Genomic DNA, 26728 nt, shown 5'->3' on the forward strand with positions numbered 1-26728 from the left:
TTGTACGCGACTTTCCTCAGGTGTTTCCTAAAGATTTACCTGTTCTACCGCCTCATCGTCAGGTCGAATTTCAAATCGAGCTCGCTCCAAGAGCAACACCCATAGCTCGAGCACCGTATCGCTTAGCTCCACCAGAATCGGAAGAACTATCGACGCATCTACAAGAAATCTTGGATAAGGGATTTATCCGACCCATCTCTTCACCTTGGGGAGCTACAAGAACTATTGGATACCAATTATCTGTGAAAAAAAGAAGGACGGCACCTTCAGGATGTGAAATTGATTACCGTGAACTACACAAGGTCAAAGTGAAGAACCGTTATCCTCTTTCACGCATTGACGACTTATTCGACCAGTTGCAAGAGTCGAGTTACTACTCCAAGGTTGATCTAAGGTCTGGTTATCATCAGCTGAGAGTCCAGGATGAGGACGTCTCCAAGACAGCATACAGAACTCGCTACGGTCACTACGAGTTTCTCGTCATGCCATTTGGGTTAACAAACGCGCCTGCCGTATTTATGGACCTTATGAACAGGGTGTGCAAACCCTACCTAGACAAGTTCATGATAGTTTTCATCGACGACATTCTGATCTACTCCAAGAGTCAGGAGGAACACGAGCAGCACTTACGCCTTATCTTGGAACTTCTTCGAAAGGAGCAACTGTACGCAAAGTTTTCAAAATGCGACTTCTGGCTTTGTGAAGTCCACTTCTTAGGCCATGTGGTGAACAGGGATGGGATCCATGTCGATCCATCCAAGGTAGATTCGATCAGGAATTGGCCAGCACCGCGTACACCGACGGAAATACGCCAATTCTTGGGTTTGGCGGGTTACTACAGACGGTTTACCAGAGATTTCTCAAAGATTGCTCAGCCACTTGCACTACTGACACAGAAGGGTGTCACCTACCGTTGGGGAGATCCCCAGGAAACCGCTTTCCAGTACCTAAAGGATAGGCTTTGCAGCGCACCTATTCTCTCATTGCCAGAGGGCACGGACGATTTCATAGTAGATTGTGACGCATCGATACAGGGGCTTGGTTGTGTATTGATGCAGCGTGATAAAGTTATTGCCTACGCTTCGCGGCAACTCAAGATTCATGAACGGAACTACACGACGCACGATTTAGAGCTGGGAGCTGTTGTTTTCGCGCTTAAGATATGGCGGCACTACCTGTACGGTACCAGGTGCACGATTTACACCGATCACAGGAGTCTCGAGCATATTCTTAAGCAAAAGGATTTGAACATGCGTCAACGGAGATGGGTTGAACTACTGAACGACTACGAATGCGCCATCAAGTATCATCCAGGCAAGGCCAATGTTGTGGCCGACGCCCTCAGTCGAAAGGACACCCTACCTAAGCGCGTACGAGCACTACAGCTTACTATCCAGTCCAGTCTTCCTGCACAGATACGTGATGCTCATGTGGAAGCATTAAAACCAGAAAAACGTTAAGGCTGAAGCCTTGCGCGGCTCAAGGCAACGAATGGAACAAAAGGAAGACGGTGCGTACTGTGTAACGGGGCGTATTTGGGTCCCACTATACGGCGGTTTACGAGAACTTGTGATGGATGAAGCACGCAAGTCTCGCTACTCGGTACATCCAGGGTCGGACAAAATGTACCACGACATCAGAACTACATACTGGTGGCCTAGCATGAAGGCCCACATTGCAACCTACGTTGGCAAGTGTTTGACATGTGCAAAAGTCAAGGTGGAGTATCAGAAACCAGCGGGCCTACTTCAGCAACCCAAGATACCGCAATGGAAATGGGAAGAAATTTCCATGGATTTTGTTACTGGCCTGCCTAGATCCCAGCGTGGGAATGATACTATATGGGTGATCGTGGATCGACTCACCAAGTCTGCACACTTCCTGGCTATAAAGGAAACGGATAAGTTCTCCACTCTTGCAGACATCTATCTTAAGGAAGTTGTTTCGAGGCACGGGGTGCCCACCTCCATCATTTCGGATCGGGATGCACGATTCACGTCAGAACTATGGCAAGTGATGCATAAAGCTTTTGGCTCTCGCCTAGACATGAGTACAGCGTATCACCCTCAGACGGATGGGCAGTCTGAGCACACTATTCAAACCCTAGAAGACATGCTTCGGGCATGTGTTATTGATTTCGGCAACAGCGGGGAAAAACACCTCCCTTTAGTGGAGTTTTCGTACAATAACAGTTACCACACCAGCATACAAGCCACTCCATTCGAGGCATTGTACAGACGTAAATGCCGGTCACCTCTCGGTTGGGCAGAGGTGGGAGATAGTCAGATTACAGGTCCAGAAACGGTAGTTGACGCTACTGAACGAATAACACAAATACGACAACGCATGGCGACAACTCGCGATCGCCAGAAAAGCTACCCGGATAAGCGTAGGAAGCCATTGGAATTTCAGGTCGGGGACCGGGTTTTACTTAAAGTCTCACCCTGGAAGGGTGTGGTTCGATTTGGTAAACGAGGCAAACTCAATCCACGGTATGTTGGACCGTTCGAAATCACTGAAAGAATAGGCCAAGTAGCCTACAGACTAAACCTACCAGCTGAACTCGGTGCAGTTCACAACGTATTCCACGTGTCGAATCTGAAGAAGTGCCTGTCAGATGAGACCCTCATAATTCCTTTTAAGGAACTCACTATCGACGAGCGGTTGCAGTTCGTCGAGGAACCAGTTGAAATCACGGACCGGGATGTTAAGGTCCTCAAACACAAGAGAATCCCTCTTGTTCGAGTTCGTTGGAACTCCAAACGTGGCCCAGAGTACACCTGGGAACGCGAAGACCAGATGACAGAAAAGTACCCCCAATTATTCGAAACCAATGCAACCACTACTGAGGCTGAAGCTACAACTACTGAATTTCGGGACGAAATTCCAAATCAACGGGGGGATGATGTGACACCCCAGGAAAACCAGTGAACAATACAGCTTACCTAGCTTCCTCAGTGAGTGCGTACCAAATTTCGGGACGAAATTTCTTTTAAGTTGGGGATAATGTGACAACTCGAATTTCCAAGATTCTAATTCGCGTTTATTGCACGTTCTTGTTTTGTTTAGTTGTTAATTGTGCAAATAATTGGCTATGGAATTGTATACGCTTTGGTGCAATAAACCATAGTGTGTGATTGTACATGGTTGTTTGTTAATTATGAAAGATTTGTCATATATATAAACTTGGTGATGAAACTGTGAAATTGTTGTGAGATGGTGTACTTGTGTAAAATATAACAATAGAGGGTGTAAAGAGTCATTAGTGAAACATAAATAATACTTAACCCTAATCTCCTTCCCTAATCATTCACTAATCATTCTCAAGGAATCAAAACACGTACTCTCACCTCCTAATCCTCTCTACAACCATCTTATCATCATCCTTGATTTCACAAGTCTTTTGCATCAAAGTTTGATCCTTCAATCCATCTAGAATCGAATCAAGGTAATTGTTTAATCATTGTTCATGATTAATTGTTGATTGATTGATTGATGTTAAAACCCTAGTTCTTCATGAGATAGGCTGTGATTATTGATTTGATTCAGAATTACTGTGATGACGATGATGATTAATTGTATGCTTGATGGATCGTTTGTTTTGTGATAGTTATTGTAATCATCGATTGACTGCCTATGATTTCTGTAATGTGAATTAGGGTTTGATTTCATGTAAACGTAACTGGTTGAATATAAGAAACGTAACTGATATAATCCTGTTGAACTTGATCATCTGTATGTATGTTGCTGTTAGTCAGAGTTTTATTGGATGCTCTTGTCTGAGTTTAATGAGGGCATGATTAGGTCCGAATTTCCTTTACATATTTCTGGTCCGAACTCTTTTGATTGATTATGTGCTGCCCGAGTTTCATCCATTAAGTATGGTCCCGAGTTTAAATTAATCAAGTACGTCCGAGTTTAATGATAGAGTTATCTAGTCCGACTTTGTTAGGAAAGGGGATAGGTCCGAGGTTGGTGATATGTGGTGAATGCCCGACCTTGGGTAATCATGTGACAACTCGAATTTCCAAGATTCGATTTCATATGTATTACACGATCATGTATTGACTAGTTGTTTATTTGTACGTTTGGTTGCCATGAAATTTTATACGTTTTGATTGTTTGACTGTACATAGTTGTTTGTTTGTTACATTGTGAAGCTTGTAAATGTGTAAACTAGTTAGTGTGAAACACATTACATCACACAAACAACCTTCGAAGGATGTCCAACCTTCGAAGGATGTCCACGAAACATGGCTCAAGGATCGAAGGATCACGAAACATATCCTTCGATCCGAAAGATCAACTTTCGGCTTGAAGGGTCTCGAAACATATCCTTCGGGCCAAGAAGAGATCCTTCGACATCTTTCGGCCCAGTCTTCTAATGGGCTCGGCCCACTCCTGTAATATGTTTATATACGGTGAATGGCATGCAAAGTCGGAGTTTTTCTAAAAACCCTAGAACACCTTTACTTGTGACGGCAACCACAAATTTACGGAGACTACTTGCTGATCAATTCTTTTGCTTTCTATCCCGGTTAGTGTCTAAAGTATATGATTTCATGATTTATCAATCACATGTCAATATGTTGTTTGTATGTTAACCGGTTACGTATAATGATTGTATATTGATGTTAATCGGATTTGTATGCTAGTCGGATCTGTTGTGAACTATGTTTAATGATACTGTTTGGTGAATCGGATGTGATTGTGGATCGGATGTGATTTTATGCAATCCGAAATTGTTATCGTTCATGAAATCGGAACACACATGATTGAGTATTATTATTGTTCATACGGTTAAATTAGGGTTCATAAGGTTTTAATATGAAACTGACTGTTTGATCGATTATAGGTAACCGATTACTTGAAAGTTGTGTTAATTGATAATCGGATAAACTTGGAAAACTTGAATAAAATGTAACTGTTATTTATCGAAGGATAACCAATATGCCGAAAGATACTTGTTATCCGAAACATGGTTGCTGTGAACCGAAAGATGCCTATCCTTCGAACCATAGTAACTTTGACCGAAAGATAGTTTGGACCGAACCATAACTTTGACCGAAAGATAGTTTGGACCGAACCATAACTTTGACCGAAAGATAGTTTGGACCGAAAGATAGCTTTGACCGAAAGATGACATTGGTCCGAAACATAACATTCGGTCCGAAGTGTAATTGTGATAACTGTTGTCGAAAGATAATAGTTGGATTCGAAAGATACTAGGGATTTATGAACCTACTTTGAAAGATGGAATTATATGCTTGATTTATTTGGCATGCCATGCTTGATGAACGTTAACAATTGTATACGTGCAATAATACGTGTTGTGCCGATATGCAAACTGACTGCTATGTGAACATTAAATTGCATGCGTATCATTGCGAACATGAACTGATTTGTTATACGTGCATACAATAGGACGTGATTAAATTCTTGTGAGTGCATAACCTAGCATACCGAGCAAACCAAGGTGAGTTCACACTCTTACCAAGGCATGGGATTCCCGGGGTGTTGGGAATGGGATTGAAAGGTTGATAGATACACTATTGACACTATGACTAGACTACCACATTACTATCCTCGGATGTGAAGGATACTTATACTGATCACTATCCTCGGATGTGAAGGATACTTATACTGATCACTATCCTCGGTTGTGAAGGATACCTATAGTTACGAGTAGTCTAGTGGTTATACAACGTGGAACACCACCACCAATAACGTGGAACACCACCACCAATAACGTGGAACACCACCACCAATAACGTGGAACACCACCACCAATAACGTGGAACACCACCACCAATAACGTGGAACACCACCACCAATAGAACATACAAACGGCCCAGTAGAGCCACCTGTTACAAACGAACTTACTATTACGCATTTACTTTCTGTGAACTCGCTCAACTAGTTTGTTGATCATTCTGTTACATGCCTTGCAGATCGTTAGGTACTTGGAGCTTGCACTGGAGAAGCGGGTCGTTGTGGACAAGGATCGTGGCTTTTCTGTTGAGCTATTATGACACTTAAAACTGTTAACTACTACTGGTTTATTTACTATGCTTCCGCTACATTTTGAAACGATGATTTGTTTGATCACCTTTTGTATTGAATGGATGGTTTTCAGTTATTTTACTTAATATTAAATGCATGTTCAATATGATTGGTGGCTTGATCCTGGTCAGTCACGCTCCCAAGCGGTGATACTCCGCAGGTGGATTTTGGGGGTGTGACAAATCATCTATGATGTCCGAGTATTGGACCCCAAATACTTGTCCGACAATTGAATCAATTGAAAAGGGGTCCGAGGTTGTGCAAAGGGGACCTTTGGTCCGAGTTTATTGAGTTATTTGGTCCGAGGTTATTGAGTTACTTGGTCCGAGTTTAGGGGGAGGATATATGTCCGAGCTTCATGAAATTAATGTGGTCCGAGTTTCTTTGATGAAACTCTTTGTCCGAGTTTTAACACCCCCACACCCCTACCCGAGTTTTAAACACCCTTGTGGTCTGAAATTCTCATGTGTAAGTTATGTTGTACAAGTTTTGAAACCCCCTTATGCTATCCGACTTTTAAACATGGGAAACTCCCCCCCCCCTCACTTCTTGTCTGAGTTTTAGATAGGGCAAGACTTTGTGTGATGATAAATTGAAACTATGAATGTATGCTATAACGTGTTGAATCTGTTAAGATGTGAAGGTTACTTTGCTAAGCCACGAACACTGTTAAATATGATATGTTAAATGTGATTGACTCCGTATGATAACCGCGTTGCGTGAATTAACTGTAACACTGTCCTGATTAACTCTGATGCGCATGTGAACTATGCAAAGTGTATTAATCCAGCTATGCGCGGATATTATTGTTAGATTAATTTGAGAAAGCCTTGATGAGAAACAGAGATCGTACTAATGTGATTAACTGACGTATGATGCATGATATCGATTGTCGAACATACTCTGTGGTATTAATTGCATATGAAACATTTCGAACATGAACTAATCAAGTATACGTGCTTACTATAGGATTTGATTGAATAATTGCTAGCACATAATTAAGCATACCGAGCAAACCAAGGTGAGTTCACACCCTTACTAAGGCATGGGATTCCCGGGGCTTGGGAATGGGTATTAAAGGAATAAGGTTGAATAGATTCGTACTGACACTATTACTAGACTACCCTACCATTGTCCTCGGTGGTGCAGGACACATACGTACAATCTACGTACACATATACTTACTACTATCCTCGGTTGTGAAGGATACTCATACATACTACTATCCTCGGTTGTGAAGGATACTTATGCATACTACTATCCTCGGTTGTGAAGGATACTTATACGTACTACTATCCTCGGTTGTGAAGGATACTTATACTTAATTACTATCCTCGGATGTGAAGGATACCCACGTAAGACCTACATGAACTTATACTTACTACTATTCTCGGATTGTGAAGAACACATATGGTTACGAGTAGTCTAGTGGTTATACAACATGGGAAGCCCCCACCAGTAGAACGTACTAACGGCCCAGTAGAGCCACCTGTTACAAACGAATTTACTATTACGCATTTTCTTTCTGTGAACTCGCTCAACTAGTTGTTGATCCTCTGTTACATGCCTTGCAGGTCGTTAGGTATATGGAGCTTGCACAGGGAGGACCAGGTCGTTGTGGGCTTGGATCGTGACTATCGTGTTAAACACTTTTGATATTTAATACTTGTTTACGATGGGTTTTATTTATACGCTTCCGCTAAACAAAGATAACTTTATTATGATGTGGAACACCTTTCATATGGAATTGGTTTGGTTTAAATGACAATTACTCTTATTATATGTATTGTTCTGTATGATTGGTGGCTTGATCCTGGTCAGTCACGCTCCCAAGCGGTGATACCCCACGGGTGGATTTTGGGGGTGTGACAGTCTAGGTCAAAGCATTACTAATAACCTAGTTCCCTATAACCATTGGCTCTGATACCAACTCTTCTGTCACACCCCGGCCGCGTAAAACAACAAACCGCGGCGGAAACGCCGGGGAGGTGAGTGGCGACAGAATTATTGTTTCAACAACCATGGCAAATAAAGTTATGTATTATTAAAATTTAAAGTTACATTGTCTTTGAGTTCAAACTAAACTAACATAATAACTGTCTTTTAAGTCACTAAGGCCCGAGTCCACCTAAGTGAAGCACAAGCATCATCATGCATTAGCACCTGAAACACATGTAAAAATAGGTACGTCAGCATAAAAATGCCTGTGAGATACATAGGTTTTGTTTATGCAGATTCATGACTTGTATTTGAAAGGAGAGTTTAATAAAATGTAGTCATGAACCTTGTAAAATGTTTTCCTTTGTAAAACCATGTGAAAATCAATGAAAATCAAATGATGATGAAATGATAATGCATGGTTTAATGAATAACCAAGTAAAAGTGAATTTGTATAAAATATGTAATTTGTAAAACAATGTCATGTTTATGTATGAAATGTTTCATGTGTTGCCCAAGTGGTTTATATAACGCAACGATGTATAATACGATAAAAGCACTTATATATAGGAAGTACCAGCGGCGTATCCACCATGCTTTTATCATATAACACATAGCCCCGTTACATAAGTCACTTATCAATAACCAACCAAAATGTCTTGTTCCATGTTGTCACACCCCCAAAATCCACCTGCGGAGTATCACCGCTTGGGAGCGTGACTGACCAGGATCAAGCCACCAATCATATTGAACATGCATTTAATATTAAGTATAAGAAATGAAAACCATCCATTCAATACAAAAGGTGATTAACCAAATTCATCATTTCAAAATGTAGCGGAAGCATAGTAAATAAACCAGTAATAGTTAACAGTTTAAGTGTCTTAATAGTTCAACGGAAAAGCCACGATCCTTGTCCACAACGACCCGCTTCTCCAGTGCAAGCTCCAATGTACCTAACGATCTGCAAGGCATGTAACAGAATGATCAACAAACTAGTTGAGCGAGTTCACAGGAAAAGTAATGCGTAAAAGTAAGTTCGTTTGTAACAGGTGGCTCTACTGGGCCGATTTCATGTTTTAATGGTGGTGGTGTTCCACGTTACTTGTGGTGGTGTTCCACGTTACTTGTGGTGGTGTTCCACGTTACTTGTGGTGGTGTTCCACGTTACTTGTGGTGGTGTTCCACGTTACTTGTGGTGGTGTTCCACGTTACTTGTGGTGGTGTTCCACGTTACTTGTGGTGGTGTTCCACGTTACTTGTGGTGGTGTTCCACGTTACTTAACCACTAGACTACTCGTAACTGTAGGTATCCTTCACAACCGAGGATAGTGATGTGGTAGTCTAGTCATTGTGTCAATAGAGTATCTAATCAACCTTTCAATCCCATTCCCAACACCCCGGGAATCCCATGCCTTGGTAAGAGTGTGAACTCACCTTGGTTTGCTCGGTATGCTAGGGTATGCACTCACAAGTAATTAATCAAGTCCTATCGTATGCACGTATAACAAATCAGTTCATGTTCACAATGATACGCATGCAATCTAATGTTCACATAACAGTCAATTTGCATATCGGCACAACACGTATCATTTCACATTTAATCATCAGCTAGTGTACACGCATACAAATGTTAACATTCATCACCAAGCATGGCATGTCAAATAGATCAAGCATACATTCCATCATTCAAAGTAGGTTTTTAACCATATATCTTTCGATCCACTCTTATCTTTCGGCATATAAGTTATAACAGTTGTCTTTCGGGCCAATTTTTATGCTTCGAACCATATGTCATCTTTCGACCAACCTATCTTTCGGTCACAACTATGTTTCGACCTACTAATATCTTTCGGTCATAGCTACTATGGTTCGGTCAAAGCTATCCTTCGGTCAACAGCTATGTTTCGGGTAACTAACATCTTTCGGCAAATAACAGTTACGTTTAATTCAAGTTTCCAAGTTTACCCGTCTATCAATTAACACCAATTTCACAATTCTGCTAACACCCACAAGATCAAACAAGCATGATTCTCATGTTTATCAAGAACCCTAATCTGAATAACAAGATCATTCAAACTATCCGATTTACACATATGTGTCGATTACATAAACATGTCCGATTACCATATTCAGCCGATTATCAACCTGATTAACATACATATCCAATTCGTATACAAACAATCCGGCCGATTAATCAAACAAGTTTGACCGATTTGCTAACCGATCAACAACAACATCCTAGTAATCATGACTATTCAATCCAATTATATTTGCTAAACCTAGCTTATCCGATTCATGACAACATATAAACAACATATTGCAAGACCACTGATCAATCATGAAATCATACATCATAAACAACATCACACACTAACCGGAAATCGGGGTTGCGGAAATAAAATCCTTCGAACAGGGACTAAGTCTGCTTTGCCGTCGCACACACACAAAGGAACTAGGGTTTTTCTTAGAAAATAACCATCAGTTTACATGCACTCCCATATATACGTATCACAGTAATGGGCCAAGCCCATTGGAAAGACTGGGCCGAAACATATCGAAGGATATGCTTCGTGCTCGAAGGATATGTTTCGTGCTCGAAGGATATGTTTCGGGGTCTTCGAATCGAAGGTCATCCTTCGTGGTCCTTCGAATCCTTCGAACTGTATGACATGTTCCGATCTAGACTAAGTGTTTTAATAATAATCCTAACATTATTTTCTACCACAGCAAGTAATCACATATAGGCCAAATGACAATCGTTTCATTAAAACACAACACGTACAACTTCCAATTCACAATACAAACAACTAAACAGTCAAAGTCAACACGCATCAAGTGCGAAAGTGAAAGTCAGAAACTCGAGTTGTCACATTATCCCCAACTTAAAAGAAATTTCGTCCCGAAATTTGGTACGCACTCACTGAGGAAGCTAGGTAAGTTACGTCGTTCACTGGTTTTCCTGGGGTGTCACATCATCCCCCCGTTGATTTGGAATTTCGTCCCGAAATTCAGTAGTAGTAGCTTCAGCCTCAGAAGTGGATGCATTGGTTTCGAATAACTGGGGATACTTTTCTTTCATCTGGTCTTCGCGTTCCCAGGTATACTCTGGGCCACGCTGAGAGTTCCAACGAACTCGAACAAGAGGGATCCTCTTGTGTTTGAGGACCTTAACATCCCGGTCCGTGATTTCAACTGGTTCCTCGACGAACTGCAACCGCTCGTCGATAGTGAGTTCCTTAAAAGGAACTATAAGGGTCTCATCTGATAGGCATTTCTTCAGATTCGACACGTGAAATACATTGTGAACTGCACCGAGTTCAGCTGGTAGTTTTAATCTGTAGGCTACTTTGCCAATCTTTTCTAAGATTTCGAATGGTCCGACGTACCGCGGATTCAGTTTGCCCCTTTTGCCAAAACGTACCACACCCTTCCAGGGTGAAACTTTCAATAAAACCCGGTCCCCGACCTCAAATTCCAATGGTTTTCTACGCTTGTCCGCGTAGGCTTTCTGACGGTCGCGTGCTGCCGCCATGCGTTGCCGTATCTGTGCTATCTTTTCTGTGGCGTCCACTACAATGTCTGGACCCGTAATTTGACTATCCCCCACCTCTGCCCAACAGAGAGGTGACCGGCATTTTCGTCCGTACAATGCCTCGAATGGAGCGGCTTGAATGCTTGTATGATAGCTGTTATTGTATGAAAACTCCACTAAAGGGAGGTGCTTTTCCCAGCCGTTGCCGAAATCGATAACACACGCTCGAAGCATGTCTTCTAGAGTTTGGATAGTTCGCTCAGACTGCCCATCCGTCTGAGGATGATATGCTGTGCTCATGTCTAATCGTGAGCCGAAGGATTTGTGCATTGCTTGCCATAGCTCTGACGTGAATCGTGCATCGCGATCCGAAATAATAGAGGTGGGCACTCCGTGCCTCGAAACAACTTCTTTCAAGTAGATGTCTGCTAGGGTAGAAAACTTATCCGTTTCTTTGATAGCCAAGAAGTGAGCAGACTTTGTGAGTCGATCAACGATCACCCAAATAGTGTCATTCCCACGCTGGGATCTAGGTAAGCCCGTAACGAAATCCATGGAAATTTCTTCCCATTTCCACTGCGGTATCTTGGGCTGCTGAAGTAGACCTGCTGGTTTCTGATATTCAACCTTGACTCTCGCACAGGTTAAACACTTGCCAACATAGGTAGCGATGTGGGCTTTCATACTAGGCCACCAGTAAGTAGTGCTGATGTCGTGGTACATTTTATCCGACCCTGGATGTACCGAATAGCGAGACTTGTGAGCTTCATCCATTACAAGTTCGCGTAAACCGCCATAAAGTGGGACCCAAATACGCCCCGTTACATAGTAGGCGCCGTCTTCCTTTTGTTCCATGCGTTGCCTTGAGCCGCGTAAGGCTTCAGCTTTGACGTTTTCGGGTTTCAGTGCTTCTAACTGAGCAGTTCGTATCTGTGCAGGAAGACTGGACTGAATAGTAAGTTGTAGCGCTCGCACGCGCTTAGGTAGAGTGTCTTTCCGACTGAGGGCATCAGCCACAACATTGGCCTTGCCTGGATGATACTTGATGGCGCATTCGTAGTCGTTCAGAAGTTCAACCCATCTCCGTTGACGCATATTCAAATCCTTTTGCTTAAGAATATGCTCGAGACTCCTGTGATCGGTGTAAATCGTGCACCTGGTACCGTACAGGTAGTGTCGCCATATCTTAAGCGCGAAACAACAGCTCCCAGCTCTAAATCGTGCGTCGTGTAGTTCCGTTCATGAACCTTGAGTTGCCGAGAAGCGTAGGCTATCACTTTATCACGTTGCATCAACACACATCCAAGACCCTGGATGGATGCATCACAGTATACCACGAAGTCATCCGTGCCCTCTGGCAATGAAAGAATAGGTGCGCTGCAAAGCCTATCCTTTAAGTACTGAAAAGCGGTCTCTTGCGCATTACCCCATCTGTAAACGACACCTTTCTGTGTTAGCATAGTAAGTGGTTGCGCGATCTTGGAGAAGTCTTTAATAAATCGCCTGTAGTAACCCGCCAAACCCAAGAATTGGCGTATTTCTGTCGGTGTACGTGGTGCTGGCCAGTTTCTGATCGAATCAACCTTGGATGGATCAACATGAATCCCATCCCTGTTTACCACATGGCCTAAGAAGTGGACTTCACGAAGCCAGAAGTCGCATTTTGAAAACTTTGCGTACAGTTGCTCCTTTCGAAGAAGTTCCAAGATAAGGCGTAAGTGCTGCTCGTGCTCCTCCTGACTCTTGGAGTAGATCAAAATGTCGTCGATGAAAACAATGACGAACTTGTCAAGATAAGGTTTGCACACCCTGTTCATAAGATCCATGAAGACTGCAGGCGCGTTCGTAAGCCCGAATGGCATGACCAGAAACTCGTAATGACCGTAGCGAGTTCTGAAAGCGGTTTTGGAGACGTCCTCATCCCGGACTCTCAGCTGATGATACCCTGACCTTAAATCAATCTTGGAATAGTAACACGACCCTTGCAACTGGTCGAATAGGTCATCTATGCGCGGAAGAGGATAACGGTTCTTCACTGTGACCTTGTTGAGTTCGCGGTAGTCGATGCACATCCTGAACGTACCGTCTTTCTTCTTCACAAATAACACTGGAGCTCCCCAAGGCGAAGAGCTTGGACGAATAAAGCCCTTTTCCAAGAGCTCTTGTAGCTGCTTCGACAGTTCTTCCAGTTCGGTTGGAGCCAAACGATACGGTGCGCGGGCTATTGGTGCTGCTCCAGGAGCTAACTCAATCTGAAACTCAACTTGACGATGAGGAGGTAAACCAGGTAAATCTTCAGGAAACACTTGAGGAAAATCACGCACAACTGGTATATCCTCCAGCTTCTTTTCCTTGGCTGATGCGTCAGTGACAAGTGCCAGAATGGCAGTATGTCCCTTTCGTAAACATTTCTGCGCCTTTAAGTAAGAGATGATGCCAACCACAGCACCACTCTTGTCACCTTGTACTTCGAGAGGTTCCTGTCTGGAGCGAGGAATACGAATAACTTTTTCTTTGCATAAGATCTCCGCATGATGTTGGGATAACCAATCCATACCGATGACGACGTCGAAACTACCCAAAACTATGGGTATGAGATCAATCGAGAAAGTCTGACCCGCTAGAACAATACTACAACCCTTGACTACCTGTGTGGCTTCTACACTTTTACCATTGGCTAGTTCTACGACGTGTTTGGTGTCTAGAGGTGTTGGTGTACGTTTTAATAATTTACTCATTTTCAATGACATATAGCTTGTATCAGCACCCGAATCAAATAAGACAGTAACATAAATATCGTCGAGAAGAAACTTACCCATAACCACATTGGGATCATTCACCGCATCTCCTCGACCCAACACAAAAGCCCGACCACGAGCTTCATTGCCGTTAATGTTGTTGTTTCCCCCGTTGTTGTTGTTACTATTCCCGTTGCCCTGATTGTTGTTGTGATTGTTGTTGTTCTGGTTCCTGTTCAACTGAGGGCATTGCCTTTTGAAGTGACCCTCTGCACCACAATTATAGCACCCCTTGTTACCCTGCTGCTGATTCTGCTGTGCCTGGTGTTGCTGCTGATTCTGGTTTGCAGGACGAGCGCTTCTACAATCTTTAGCCTCGTGACCCATCTTGAGGCATCTTTGACAACGAACCTTATTACACTGACCACTGTGATGTTTGTTGCAGGTGTTACACTTTGGAAGGTTTCCTCGATACCCTCCTTGTTTGTGGCTGCCTGAGGAGTGCTGACTTGGACTCTGGTAACTGTCTGTCTTTCGCTGTTGAGCTTGCGACTGTGCTGAAGCTGACCCCTTGCTAGAATCCCCATCCCATTTTCTCTTACTTTCACTAGGAGTAGCAAGTGTAGTAGAAGCAGTGGCGGTAGCAGTAGCACTGATACGCTTTGGCAGTTTGTTCTGATCCACTGCCTGATCGGTGATGCGATGAGCGAGACGCTGGATTTCCTGAATGTTGTTGAGGTTAGCCGAGGTAACGTGGCTCTGAATCTCTGGTACAAGCCCCTTGAGATACAACTCAATGCGCTTGTATGGTGGGTCTACCATGGTTGGACATAGCACAGCCAACTCGTTCGACCTCTTGGTGTAAGCTTCAATCTCTGAACCCACCATCTTCAAGTTGTACAACTCATCCTCCAACTTGTGAATGTCTTCTCTAGTGCAGTATTCCCTCTTGATCAGTTCTTTGAATTCATTCCAGGGTGTGGCGTTAGCAGCTGCCAACCCTAAGATCTGCACCTGTGCGTTCCACCAAGTGAGCGCAATCCCTTCAAGTGTGCCAGTGGCGAACTTCACCCTGCGAGCCTCAGGGCATTCACACATTTCAAAAACCGACTCGAGCTTTTCAAACCAGTGGAGGAGTCCAACTGCCCCCTCCGTGCCACTGAACGAGCTAGGACGACAGTCCATGAAATTCTTGAATGTGCACCCAGGTTGTTGCTGAGCGGGTTGACCTGCTTGGGCGGCTGCAACTGCCGCAGCAACGAGAGCCTCTAGCTGGGCTTGAGTCATGGTAATTCGTGCGGCCATTGATCTTCACATCAAAGGCAACATAAGTGAGAAAGGTTCGCGAATAGTGCGATGACAGAAGAGTGTAAGCACATAAGTATTCTCATGCAATGACAAGTTGTGAGCAAGGTAATGTAAGCATACTACGAGCAAAGTTCTAAGCAAATTCTAGCATGTAGGCAATAAACATAAACCTTATTACCTAAGAAGTTGAGTCTTGCACGTGGAGCGAAGCGTCGTTGTGGATCGTTGAGAGCACTGTTCTGGTTATAGTCTGGTTTTAATAAAAACGTTTTTCCATATTAAAACCAAGTTCTCTATAACCAATGGCTCTGATACCAATCTGTCACACCCCCAAAATCCACCTGCGGAGTATCACCGCTTGGGAGCGTGACTGACCAGGATCAAGCCACCAATCATATTGAACATGCATTTAATATTAAGTATAAGAAATGAAAACCATCCATTCAATACAAAAGGTGATTAACCAAATTCATCATTTCAAAATGTAGCGGAAGCATAGTAAATAAACCAGTAATAGTTAACAGTTTAAGTGTCTTAATAGTTCAACGGAAAAGCCACGATCCTTGTCCACAACGACCCGCTTCTCCAGTGCAAGCTCCAATGTACCTAACGATCTGCAAGGCATGTAACAGAATGATCAACAAACTAGTTGAGCGAGTTCACAGGAAAAGTAATGCGTAAAAGTAAGTTCGTTTGTAACAGGTGGCTCTACTGGGCCGATTTCATGTTTTAATGGTGGTGGTGTTCCACGTTACTTGTGGTGGTGTTCCACGTTACTTGTGGTGGTGTTCCACGTTACTTGTGGTGGTGTTCCACGTTACTTGTGGTGGTGTTCCACGTTACTTGTGGTGGTGTTCCACGTTACTTGTGGTGGTGTTCCACGTTACTTAACCACTAGACTACTCGTAACTGTAGGTATCCTTCACAACCGAGGATAGTGATGTGGTAGTCTAGTCATTGTGTCAATAGAGTATCTAATCAACCTTTCAATCCCATTCCCAACACCCCGGGAATCCCATGCCTTGGTAAGAGTGTGAACTCACCTTGGTTTGCTCGGTATGCTAGGGTATGCACTCACAAGTAATTAATCAAGTCCTATCGTATGCACGTATAACAAATCAGTTCATGTTCACAATGATACGCATGCAATCTAATGTTCACATAACAGTCAATTTGCATATCGGCACAACACGTATCATTTCACATTTAATCATCAGCTAGTGTACACGCATACAAATGTTAACATTCATCACCAAGCATGGCATGTCAAATAGATCAAGCATACATTCCATCATTCAAAGTAGGTTTTTAACCATATATCTTTCGATCCACTCTTATCTTTCGGCATATAAGTTATAACAGTTGTCTTTCGGGCCAATTTTTATGCTTCGAACCATATGTCATCTTTCGACCAACCTATCTTTCGGTCACAACTATGTTTCGACCTACTAATATCTTTCGGTCATAGCTACTATGGTTCGGTCAAAGCTATCCTTCGGTCAACAGCTATGTTTCGGGTAACTAACATCTTTCGGCAAATAACAGTTACGTTTAATTCAAGTTTCCAAGTTTACCCGTCTATCAATTAACACCAATTTCACAATTCTGCTAACACCCACAAGATCAAACAAGCATGATTCTCATGTTTATCAAGAACCCTAATCTGAATAACAAGATCATTCAAACTATCCGATTTACACATATGTGTCGATTACATAAACATGTCCGATTACCATATTCAGCCGATTATCAACCTGATTAACATACATATCCAATTCGTATACAAACAATCCGGCCGATTAATCAAACAAGTTTGACCGATTTGCTAACCGATCAACAACAACATCCTAGTAATCATGACTATTCAATCCAATTATATTTGCTAAACCTAGCTTATCCGATTCATGACAACATATAAACAACATATTGCAAGACCATTGATCAATCATGAAATCATACATCATAAACAACATCACACACTAACCGGAAATCGGGGTTGCGGAAATAAAATCCTTCGAACAGGGACTAAGTCTGCTTTGCCGTCGCACACACACAAAGGAACTAGGGTTTTTCTTAGAAAATAACCATCAGTTTACATGCACTCCCATATATACGTATCACAGTAATGGGCCAAGCCCATTGGAAAGACTGGGCCGAAACATATCGAAGGATATGCTTCGTGCTCGAAGGATATGTTTCGTGCTCGAAGGATATGTTTCGGGGTCTTCGAATCGAAGGTCATCCTTCGTGGTCCTTCGAATCCTTCGAACTGTATGACATGTTCCGATCTAGACTAAGTGTTTTAATAATAATCCTAACATTATTTTCTACCACAGCAAGTAATCACATATAGGCCAAATGACAATCGTTTCATTAAAACACAACACGTACAACTTCCAATTCACAATACAAACAACTAAACAGTCAAAGTCAACACGCATCAAGTGCGAAAGTGAAAGTCAGAAACTCGAGTTGTCACACATGTCAAAATGTGTATGTGTAAACCATGTACAATGTCATGTATATCATGTAAAACCAATGAAATGCATAGCAAGTAGGAAATCATCTACTTAACTATGTAATGATGTCTAATGTGAAAACAAATGTCATGTATGGTGAATAACTAGAAGTTACTCAACCCCATAGAAAATGTACAAAACATGTTTTTGAATAAACCTAAGTTTAAATCAAATGTTATGCTTTGCAGAAAAACAATGCTTTATGATTACAAACATTTATGCAGTAATGTTAATCGCATACATTCAAGCCTTGAGACTGTGGCGACAAACCCTTAAACGAATTAAAGGTTTATCTAAATTATGTTGTCGGATTCTGTCATCCCCAACTTCCAAACAAACCCAGGAAGTCGGAAACGGGAGTTGTCAATTCCTATGGTACCATTACATAAGTCCGAGCGGCGTAGCTAATGTTAATGAATGTATTATTGTCCCGATTGAACATACCAAATGTCATAACCAATGTAGCATGTGAAAACCATGTACTAGGAATGCTAAGTAAACATGCCTAGTAGAAATGTTCATGTAAAAGCAATGTGCTAGCATGCTCAGTAAACATACATAGCAGAAACGTCATGTAAAACAATGTGTTACATATGCTAAGTAAACATATGCAACAAATGTGTTAATAAATCAATGTGCTAGCATGCTTTACATACATAGCAAAACACAATGGAAAGCATGTACTATATGTGTACTAGGTGAAAGTAGCATGTTTATAAAATCATGAAATGCACGAAAGTAACATGTATGTACATGTGTATCACCCCAAAATATTTGAAAACGGTAAAAGAGGGGAACTATGTACTCACTTGGGATTGCTAATTAGTCTTGAGAATAAGACCAATTTAAGCTCCAAGGGTCACGGAATCAACCGGCACCTAGTATAGGTAACTATATTAATAATCGGCTCCTAAATCGGGAGATAGGATAGAATGTGGTTCTATAAATCAAATGAGTAATTGAACTCATATGGTATGATTTAATAGTCCCAACATTCTGATTGGAAAGCCTACCTAAGTGCTTTTGACCCGTTTCGACACATTATGGTAACATAAGCTACTATAAGGCGTCGTTAGCGCAAAACTGTGTTCGGATGGTTAGCTATGTGCTATGCCAAGTCTTACGTGCCCAATTATCCCTAAACATGTTACTAAATCAGATTATATGTCAAAAATATGTTCACATAGTCAAATTACGGGTTTTAGCTTCAAAAGGGCATTTTGGTCATTTCCTATGGGCATACAAGCGAACTAGCATATGACTAACCATTCCTATGTGATCATAAGGTATAACCTCAGTGGTTATTCCCTATGCAACTATGATCACTAACCAAGCTTGGTCGGATCCTAAAGATCGACCAAACGGGTCGGGTTCGGAAGTCTAAGCGGTTGTTTAGACCGCTTAACTTACGACCCTAAACAAGCACAAACTAATAGTGTCGAGTTAGACATGTCAAAACATGTCTAACCTACTGATTTGGTATCAAAACAAAGTGTTTTGATACCCTAAAGTAGTTTCGAGGCAAAGTGCGTGCTAAAACGCATTTTGACCGAAACTTTGACTCGACACTACAACTAGATAACGTGGTAATCAGCGGTTATAATCACGAAGGATTATAACTATCGTGATTACAATCACGTGTCAAAGTTCAATTGAACTTTGACTTGACCAATTGATGGTCAAAACCGAAAGTCAAACTGTTGGCCAAACTGTTTTACTTTCTGCACTACATAAGGAAAAAAAGCAAGAAAAAGAATGAAAGAAGCTCACTTAAGGTCCTTGCTATCTTTTCTACAAGAAGACAAAGTCCCAAATGCTTGAGAGAGAGAGCTCCAAAGCAGATGTGAAGAGAGGAATGAGTGAATGAGCAAAGAAATGAGTTGATGGAGCATGGTATTTATAGTTGGACATGAAGAACAAGATCACTCCAAGTGTTTTTCTTAGCCATTAAGCATGAAGTCACAACCATACATTTGTTAGGAGCAGGTGCAAAGCCTTGGAGAGGTGGTAACTTGGTTACCACACAAAGAAATTGCAAGATTAGCCCCTGAATTTACAAACTGTTGCTGAAAACAGACTTTCTGCCCAGATGTGACGCTCGCGTAGCGCGACGGCATAGGCAGTAGGTGCTCGCGCTACGCTACCATGTATCAGGTTCAGCAAAGTTTCAAAAATGGCAGAAATGGTCCCTGCACGTGTTTAAAGCCTTTTTTGATGCGTTTAAACCCCGTTAACCTCATTTCAAGGCTCTAAAATGAAGTTAAAGTATAGGGGACTCAAAACATGCTCAAAAACATCTCGGATGTCGGTTCGTTTGATCGTAAAATTGCGTTGTTCGGTTAATTACGACGGAAGTCGTAACGAACGCAAAATCGATCCAAATTGCGAAACGAATGGAATTTTTGCATGGCGATCACTAAAATAAAAATATTTTGGTGTGTACAAAAATTTTGATGTCCAGATGTGTCCAGAACGTAAGATATGCGCGAAAATGCAAACTTACGCCGTTTTTGACACTTTTAGTCCCTGAAAGATCATGTAAGCATGTTTTCGCACACCGAACCTATCAAAGCTTATTTCTAAGCCATGTTTAGGTTATATATGGTATGTTTAACTTATGATCAAGTTCCGGACTGTACGTTTCCTTACGAAACGGTAGACTTTTGCAAATTGACGCAAATAGTCCCTGAGAGCGAATAAACTTGTTTTTTGCCATACCAAAGCCTTTAAAACTTATTTCTAAGTTATGTAAAGGTTATTTAAGGTATGTTAAGTTTATGATGATGTTCCGGAGTGTTTGTCGCGTTAAACTGATCGTGTTTACGCATCAGTTTGCGTATAACTTTCCAGAAAACGATATAGAGTTCAAAATCGATCAAAAATCAACATGGGCACAAAACCAAACATAAATGACAAACATTGGGATCAAAACACACTGTTTTATTAATATTGTATTGTTCAGAGTTTGTAAAATGATATCACAAGCACAGATGTCACACTATGTACCTGAAACACATGTGAAAATATATCAGCATAAAAATGCCGGCGAGTACATATGTTTTGTGAAAATATGATTCATGACTTAGGTTTAAGAAAATGTTTAATGAAAACTTGTCATGAATCCAGTTTAAGTGTTTGCTTTTAGAAAACGTTTGAAAAGCGATAATAAGATAGATGATATGTAAAAGAGTAGTGTAAGGTTAAATGAATAACCAAGTAAAAATGAATTTGTATAAAATAAGTTGTTTGTAAAACAATGTCTTGTGAAAAATATGTTATTGGTGTAAAAATGTGTAAATCCAAATTTAAATGATTTAAATAACGCTACGACATGTAATATAGTACAATCACTTATATATAGGAAGTACCAGCGGCGTATCCACCATGCTTGTATCACATTACACACGTCTCGTTACTTAAGTCACTTACCCAAACAAACCACCAATGTAAATTGCCCATGTCTAAACCAATTGTCAAATGTCATTGTGAAAACCATGTCAAAATGTCTATGTCAAATGTCAATCATGTAATGTGTAAACAAAATGTCATGTATGGCAAGTGAAATATGTATCCACTAAACCATGTGTAAAAATGCACAAAACAATGTATTGAAGTAAAACGTGGTTTAAATCAATGTTATGTTTTGTGGAAATGCATGCTATACTGAATACGAACATTTATGCGGTATTGTTAAAATGCATACGTCCAAGCCTTGTGACTGTGGTGATAAACCCCTAAACGAATTTAAAGGTCAATCTGTTTAAATGTTTTAATCGAATTCGGTCATTCCTTCCATCCAAACATACCCAGGATGTCAGGAACGGGAGTTGTCAATTCCTATGGTACCATTACCTACTAACGAGCGGCTTGATCAAAGTTAATGAATGTATATGGTCCCACTTAAAAAAACCAAATGTCATACCCAAAATATAAACATGTGATGAAAAACAAAGGTACTAAGTATGATGAACATACATAGCATGAAAAATGTCATGTAAAACGATGTACTAAGTATGCACACAATGGACATACATAGCAAAAACATAATGAAATCATGTACTAATAGTGTACTAATGAACATAGAAAGTATATGATGTGAAAACATGAAAGCATGAAAGTAACAAGTAGGCACATGTGTTTCACCCCAAAATGTTTGGAAAACAGTAAAAGAGGGGACTATGTACTCACTTGAGGGTGCTTAGAAGTCTTGAACAACAACCAAGCAAAGCTAGAGGGATCACGGAATCAAACGGCACCCTATATAGATAACTACATAAATAACCGGACCTAAATCGGGTGTGACACCTGTGTCACTTCAACCATCAAACAAATACCAAACCAATGAAATATTGTAATTCATAGTTGGGATTTGTATAATATGTGTATCATTTGCACATATCAACTCTTGTTCGATTTCGGGCTTTAAATCGCTTTCTGGAAGGTTATACGCGATCTGACGCGTAATATAACCAGTTTAATGCAACAAACACTCCGGAATAGTGAAATAGGATTAACATACCTTAAATAACCTTTACATAACTTAGAAATAAGTTTTGGATGGTTTGGTATGCCGAAATCAAGTTTGTTCGCTTACAAGGACTAAATTCGACAAACTGCGAAAGTATGTCAATTTGTACTGTAACAGACCTTCCGGAACTTGATCATAAGTTAAATATGCCCTACGTATCCTTTGCATAGCTTAGAAATAGGCTTTGAGGTGTTTGGTGCGCAAAAATAAACTTTATGCTCATTCAGGGACTAAAAGCGTGAAAAAGTGCATAAGTTTGCATTTTCGCGCATAACTTACGTTCTGAATACATCCGGATATCCAAAAATTTATGTAAGCATTAAAATATTTTATTTTAGTGTTTTGCATGAGAAAAATCCATTCGTCGCGCAATTTGGATCGTCTTTCGCGCTTATGCGCATTCCGTCCTAATTAAGCGAACATCGCGATCGTACGACCAAACGAACCGACATCCGAGATATTTTTGAGCATGTTTCAAGTCCACAATGTTTAGGCATCATTTTAGGGCCTTAACGGGCCTTAGAAGTGTCGGAAATGAGTTTAAACATCAACAGGGACCAAAACTGTCATTTTTCAAAGTTGCTGCTGATCTGACATGGCCAGGCGGCCCGCCTACACTTCTGGTAACTCTCAAGCGGGCCGCATCAGACTCCCAGTTCTGCATTTTTGTTGCAAACAGCTGTTTACAGCTGTTTAACACTTCAAAACCACTTGCAACTGGTTTCTAGCAATCCTAGGGGCTCCCATGGGTTTGTAATTCAGTGGGTGTGTGTTGTACGGCTCAGATTTATCGCTTGGGGAACAAGAAACGATCTCAACGGTCCTACGTTTCCTATAAATACCCCCCCATGTTTGCTCATTTTCCCTCACATTTGAATCTGATTCAACACTCTCTAAATGGAAGTTTATAAGCTTCCTACCTGAGAGTGAATCGGGTTTGAATCTTGCGGGGACCTTCTGTAAGTTTTCTTTCGCGTTTTTCGTTCATTTTAGCGTTAAAGTCAAACTGTGTTTGACTTTCTGCATTGACCAGTTTATGGTCAATGTGAAGTTCGTTTGAACTTCATAACGTGAGCGTAATCACGATGGTTATAGTCCCTAGTAACTATACCCACTGATTACCACGTTATCTAGGCTCAGTGACGAGTCGTAGTTTCGGCCAAAATGCGTTTCCTCGCGTATTTTGTAACCAAACTACTCTAGGGTATCAATGTGACAACTCGTATTTCGAACCCGTTATTGTAATAAATGTAACGTATGTGGTCATGTGAACTTTGGTGTATTGAATGCTATTGTGTATGTATGACGCGTAAACTTTTATGTGCTATATGTGTTACGAGTATGTATGACAAACACACAACCCGAACCGCACAACATGTATCACTCGCACAAGGCCATTGGGCCGTAATGTTTGCAACCGGACCAAAAGGCCAGCCCATGATTGGGTTCGGCCCACCCTCCTCACACGCATAACACTTAGGAGAGTTGTAACCATTCTCCACTTTTTATAAAATCACAACACACACAAGAAACCTTAGACTCCTCTCTCTCTCTCGTTTGCTTGGAACCCGACGGCACAAGACCTTCCTTGTCGGATCACCCTTTTCTGCCATTAATCGGTTAGTGTGTTTATGTTTGTATTCATGATTAACGATATGATTCATATGTGAAATTGCTCATGTCCATCGGCTTGTTCTTGATGTTGTATACCGAATGATTTTAATTGACTTGTATGGTTATTATGATTGATTGTGTTATTGGATTTGTATAAATGTAAATCGGCTCACATGTATGGTTAATGTTCACAAGAAATCGGATTGTATGATATAAATCAAAGGGGTAATTGGTAATGCTTGAAAATCAGTCGATGTGCTAGATGGTTCGGATTGAATGTTATGATACATGTTCATATGAATTGTTGAGATGCTTGTTCATGCTTTGATGTTTACTAGGGTTCATATGAAATTTTGGTGAAAAACTCATGTTTGATCGATATTAGGTTAACTGTATGTTGGATATTGTGTTGATTGATCTGTTTCCGAAACTGCCAAAGATGATTGCTAGAATCATGGAATAATTGTTGCATGAATTATGGAAACCAGTTACACAACTAGTTGCGACATAGATTGCGAGTCGAGACCTCATAATCTCGACTCGAGACCACAAGCAGCATAACCCGAAACCATGGTTGCGAGTCCCGTTGCGACTCGAAACCTCACACAGCAGCACGAGCCGAGACCACGGTTGCGAGTCCTGTTGCGACTCGAAACCGGACCATGACAAGCCGAGACCGAGGTTGCGAGTCCTCTTGCGACTCGAGACACTCCTGTTGCGACTCGGGATCGCTGGTTGCGACTCGAGACCAGTTATTCCGCACACACTGTTTTGGACCCTACACTAACACGGGCCCAATCGATTGGGCCAAGTAATTGGACTTACGTACTTGACTGTTAATCGGACTGTTTATGTTAGCTGGGCCGGGTATAGTTTGGGCTTAGACATCCGAATCGCACACGTGGTGAATTGCTATACTTTGATCGTTACATGCTTGCAACGTGTTAATTTACATGATACGTACGTGCATTACTTGAAGTCAAAACCTGACTTGTATGATAACCCTGTTAGGACGTGGTTGACCACCTTTAGTTCAAGAAACCCTCTCTGTGTATCTGCCGAGCAACCCAAGGTGAGTTCACACTCTTACCAAGGCATGGGATTCCCGGGGTGTTGGGAATGGGATTGATAAGGATAAGGTTGAATAGACTCATACGGACATTGTTACTAGACTACCATACCATCGTCCTCGGTTGTGCAGGACACATACGTAAGACCTACGTATAACTAAGTTACTCACTATCCTCGGTTGTGAAGGATACTCACGTAAAGCCTGCGTGAACGGATACTTACTACTGCCTCGGTTGTGTCAGGCACTTACGTAAAACCTACGTAAACCCCCACGTACCCTATCCTCGGCTGTGAAGGATACTTACGTAAATCCTGCGTAAACTTGTGCGTATTACTGTTCTCGGTTGTGAAGAACACTTATGGTTACACATAGTCTAGTGGATTAACAACATGGGAAGCCCCCACCAATAGGAACCTATACTGGCCCAGTAGAGCCACCTGATACTCATGAATGTACTATTACGCATTTACTTTCTGTGAACTCGCTCAACTAGTTGTTGACTCTCTGCTGCATGCCTTGCAGGACCTTAGGTACTAATGGAGCTTGCACAAGGAGGAGCAGGTCGTTGTGGGCAGATGGATCGTGATTACTTATTGAACACTTATGACGTTTCAAAACATTTATACTTATGTTGGGTTTTACATAAATGCTTCCGCTATACTTAATTATGTTGGTTTTGATAAACACCTTTCGTATTGATGGATAACTTTTACTATTTATATACATGTTCAATATGATTTGTGGCTTGATCCTGGTCATGTCACGCCTCCAAGCGGTGGTACTCCGCGTGTGGATTTTGGGGGTGTGACAGATTGGTATGAGAGCCATTGGTTATAGAGAACTTGGTTTTAATATGGGAAAACGTTTTTATTAAAACCAGACTATAACCAGCACAGTGCTCTCAACGATCCACAACGACGCTTCGCTCGACGTGCAAGACTCGACATCCTAGGTAATAAGGTTTATGTTTATTGCCTGTTTGCTAGAACTGCTTAGAACTTTGCTCGCATTACGCTTAGATACACATGACTTATTACATAAGAATACCTACGTGCTTACGCTTTTCTGTCATCGCCCTACTCGCGAACCACTCTCACTTACGTTACTTTTACTATGAAGATCATGTCTGGACGAATCAACATGACTCAAGCCCAGCTAGAGGCTCTCGTTCAAGCTCAAGTTGCTGCGGCACTTGCAGCTGCTCAAGCAGGTAGTATACCCTGCAGTATAGACTCATACTAGGATCCTTAGATCCTGCATTAACTCTCGTATTTAATCTCGTCCTATTCATACACAATAGGTCAACACGCGCAGCAACCTGTATGCACTTTCAAGAACTTCATGGACTGTCGTCCAAGTACCTTTAGTGGCACTGAAGGAGCGGTTGGACTCCTCCACTGGTTTGAGAAGCTC

Source organism: Helianthus annuus, chromosome 4 (genome assembly GCF_002127325.2).
Source record: "Helianthus annuus cultivar XRQ/B chromosome 4, HanXRQr2.0-SUNRISE, whole genome shotgun sequence".
In the NCBI taxonomy this organism is placed as follows: Eukaryota; Viridiplantae; Streptophyta; class Magnoliopsida; order Asterales; family Asteraceae; genus Helianthus; species Helianthus annuus.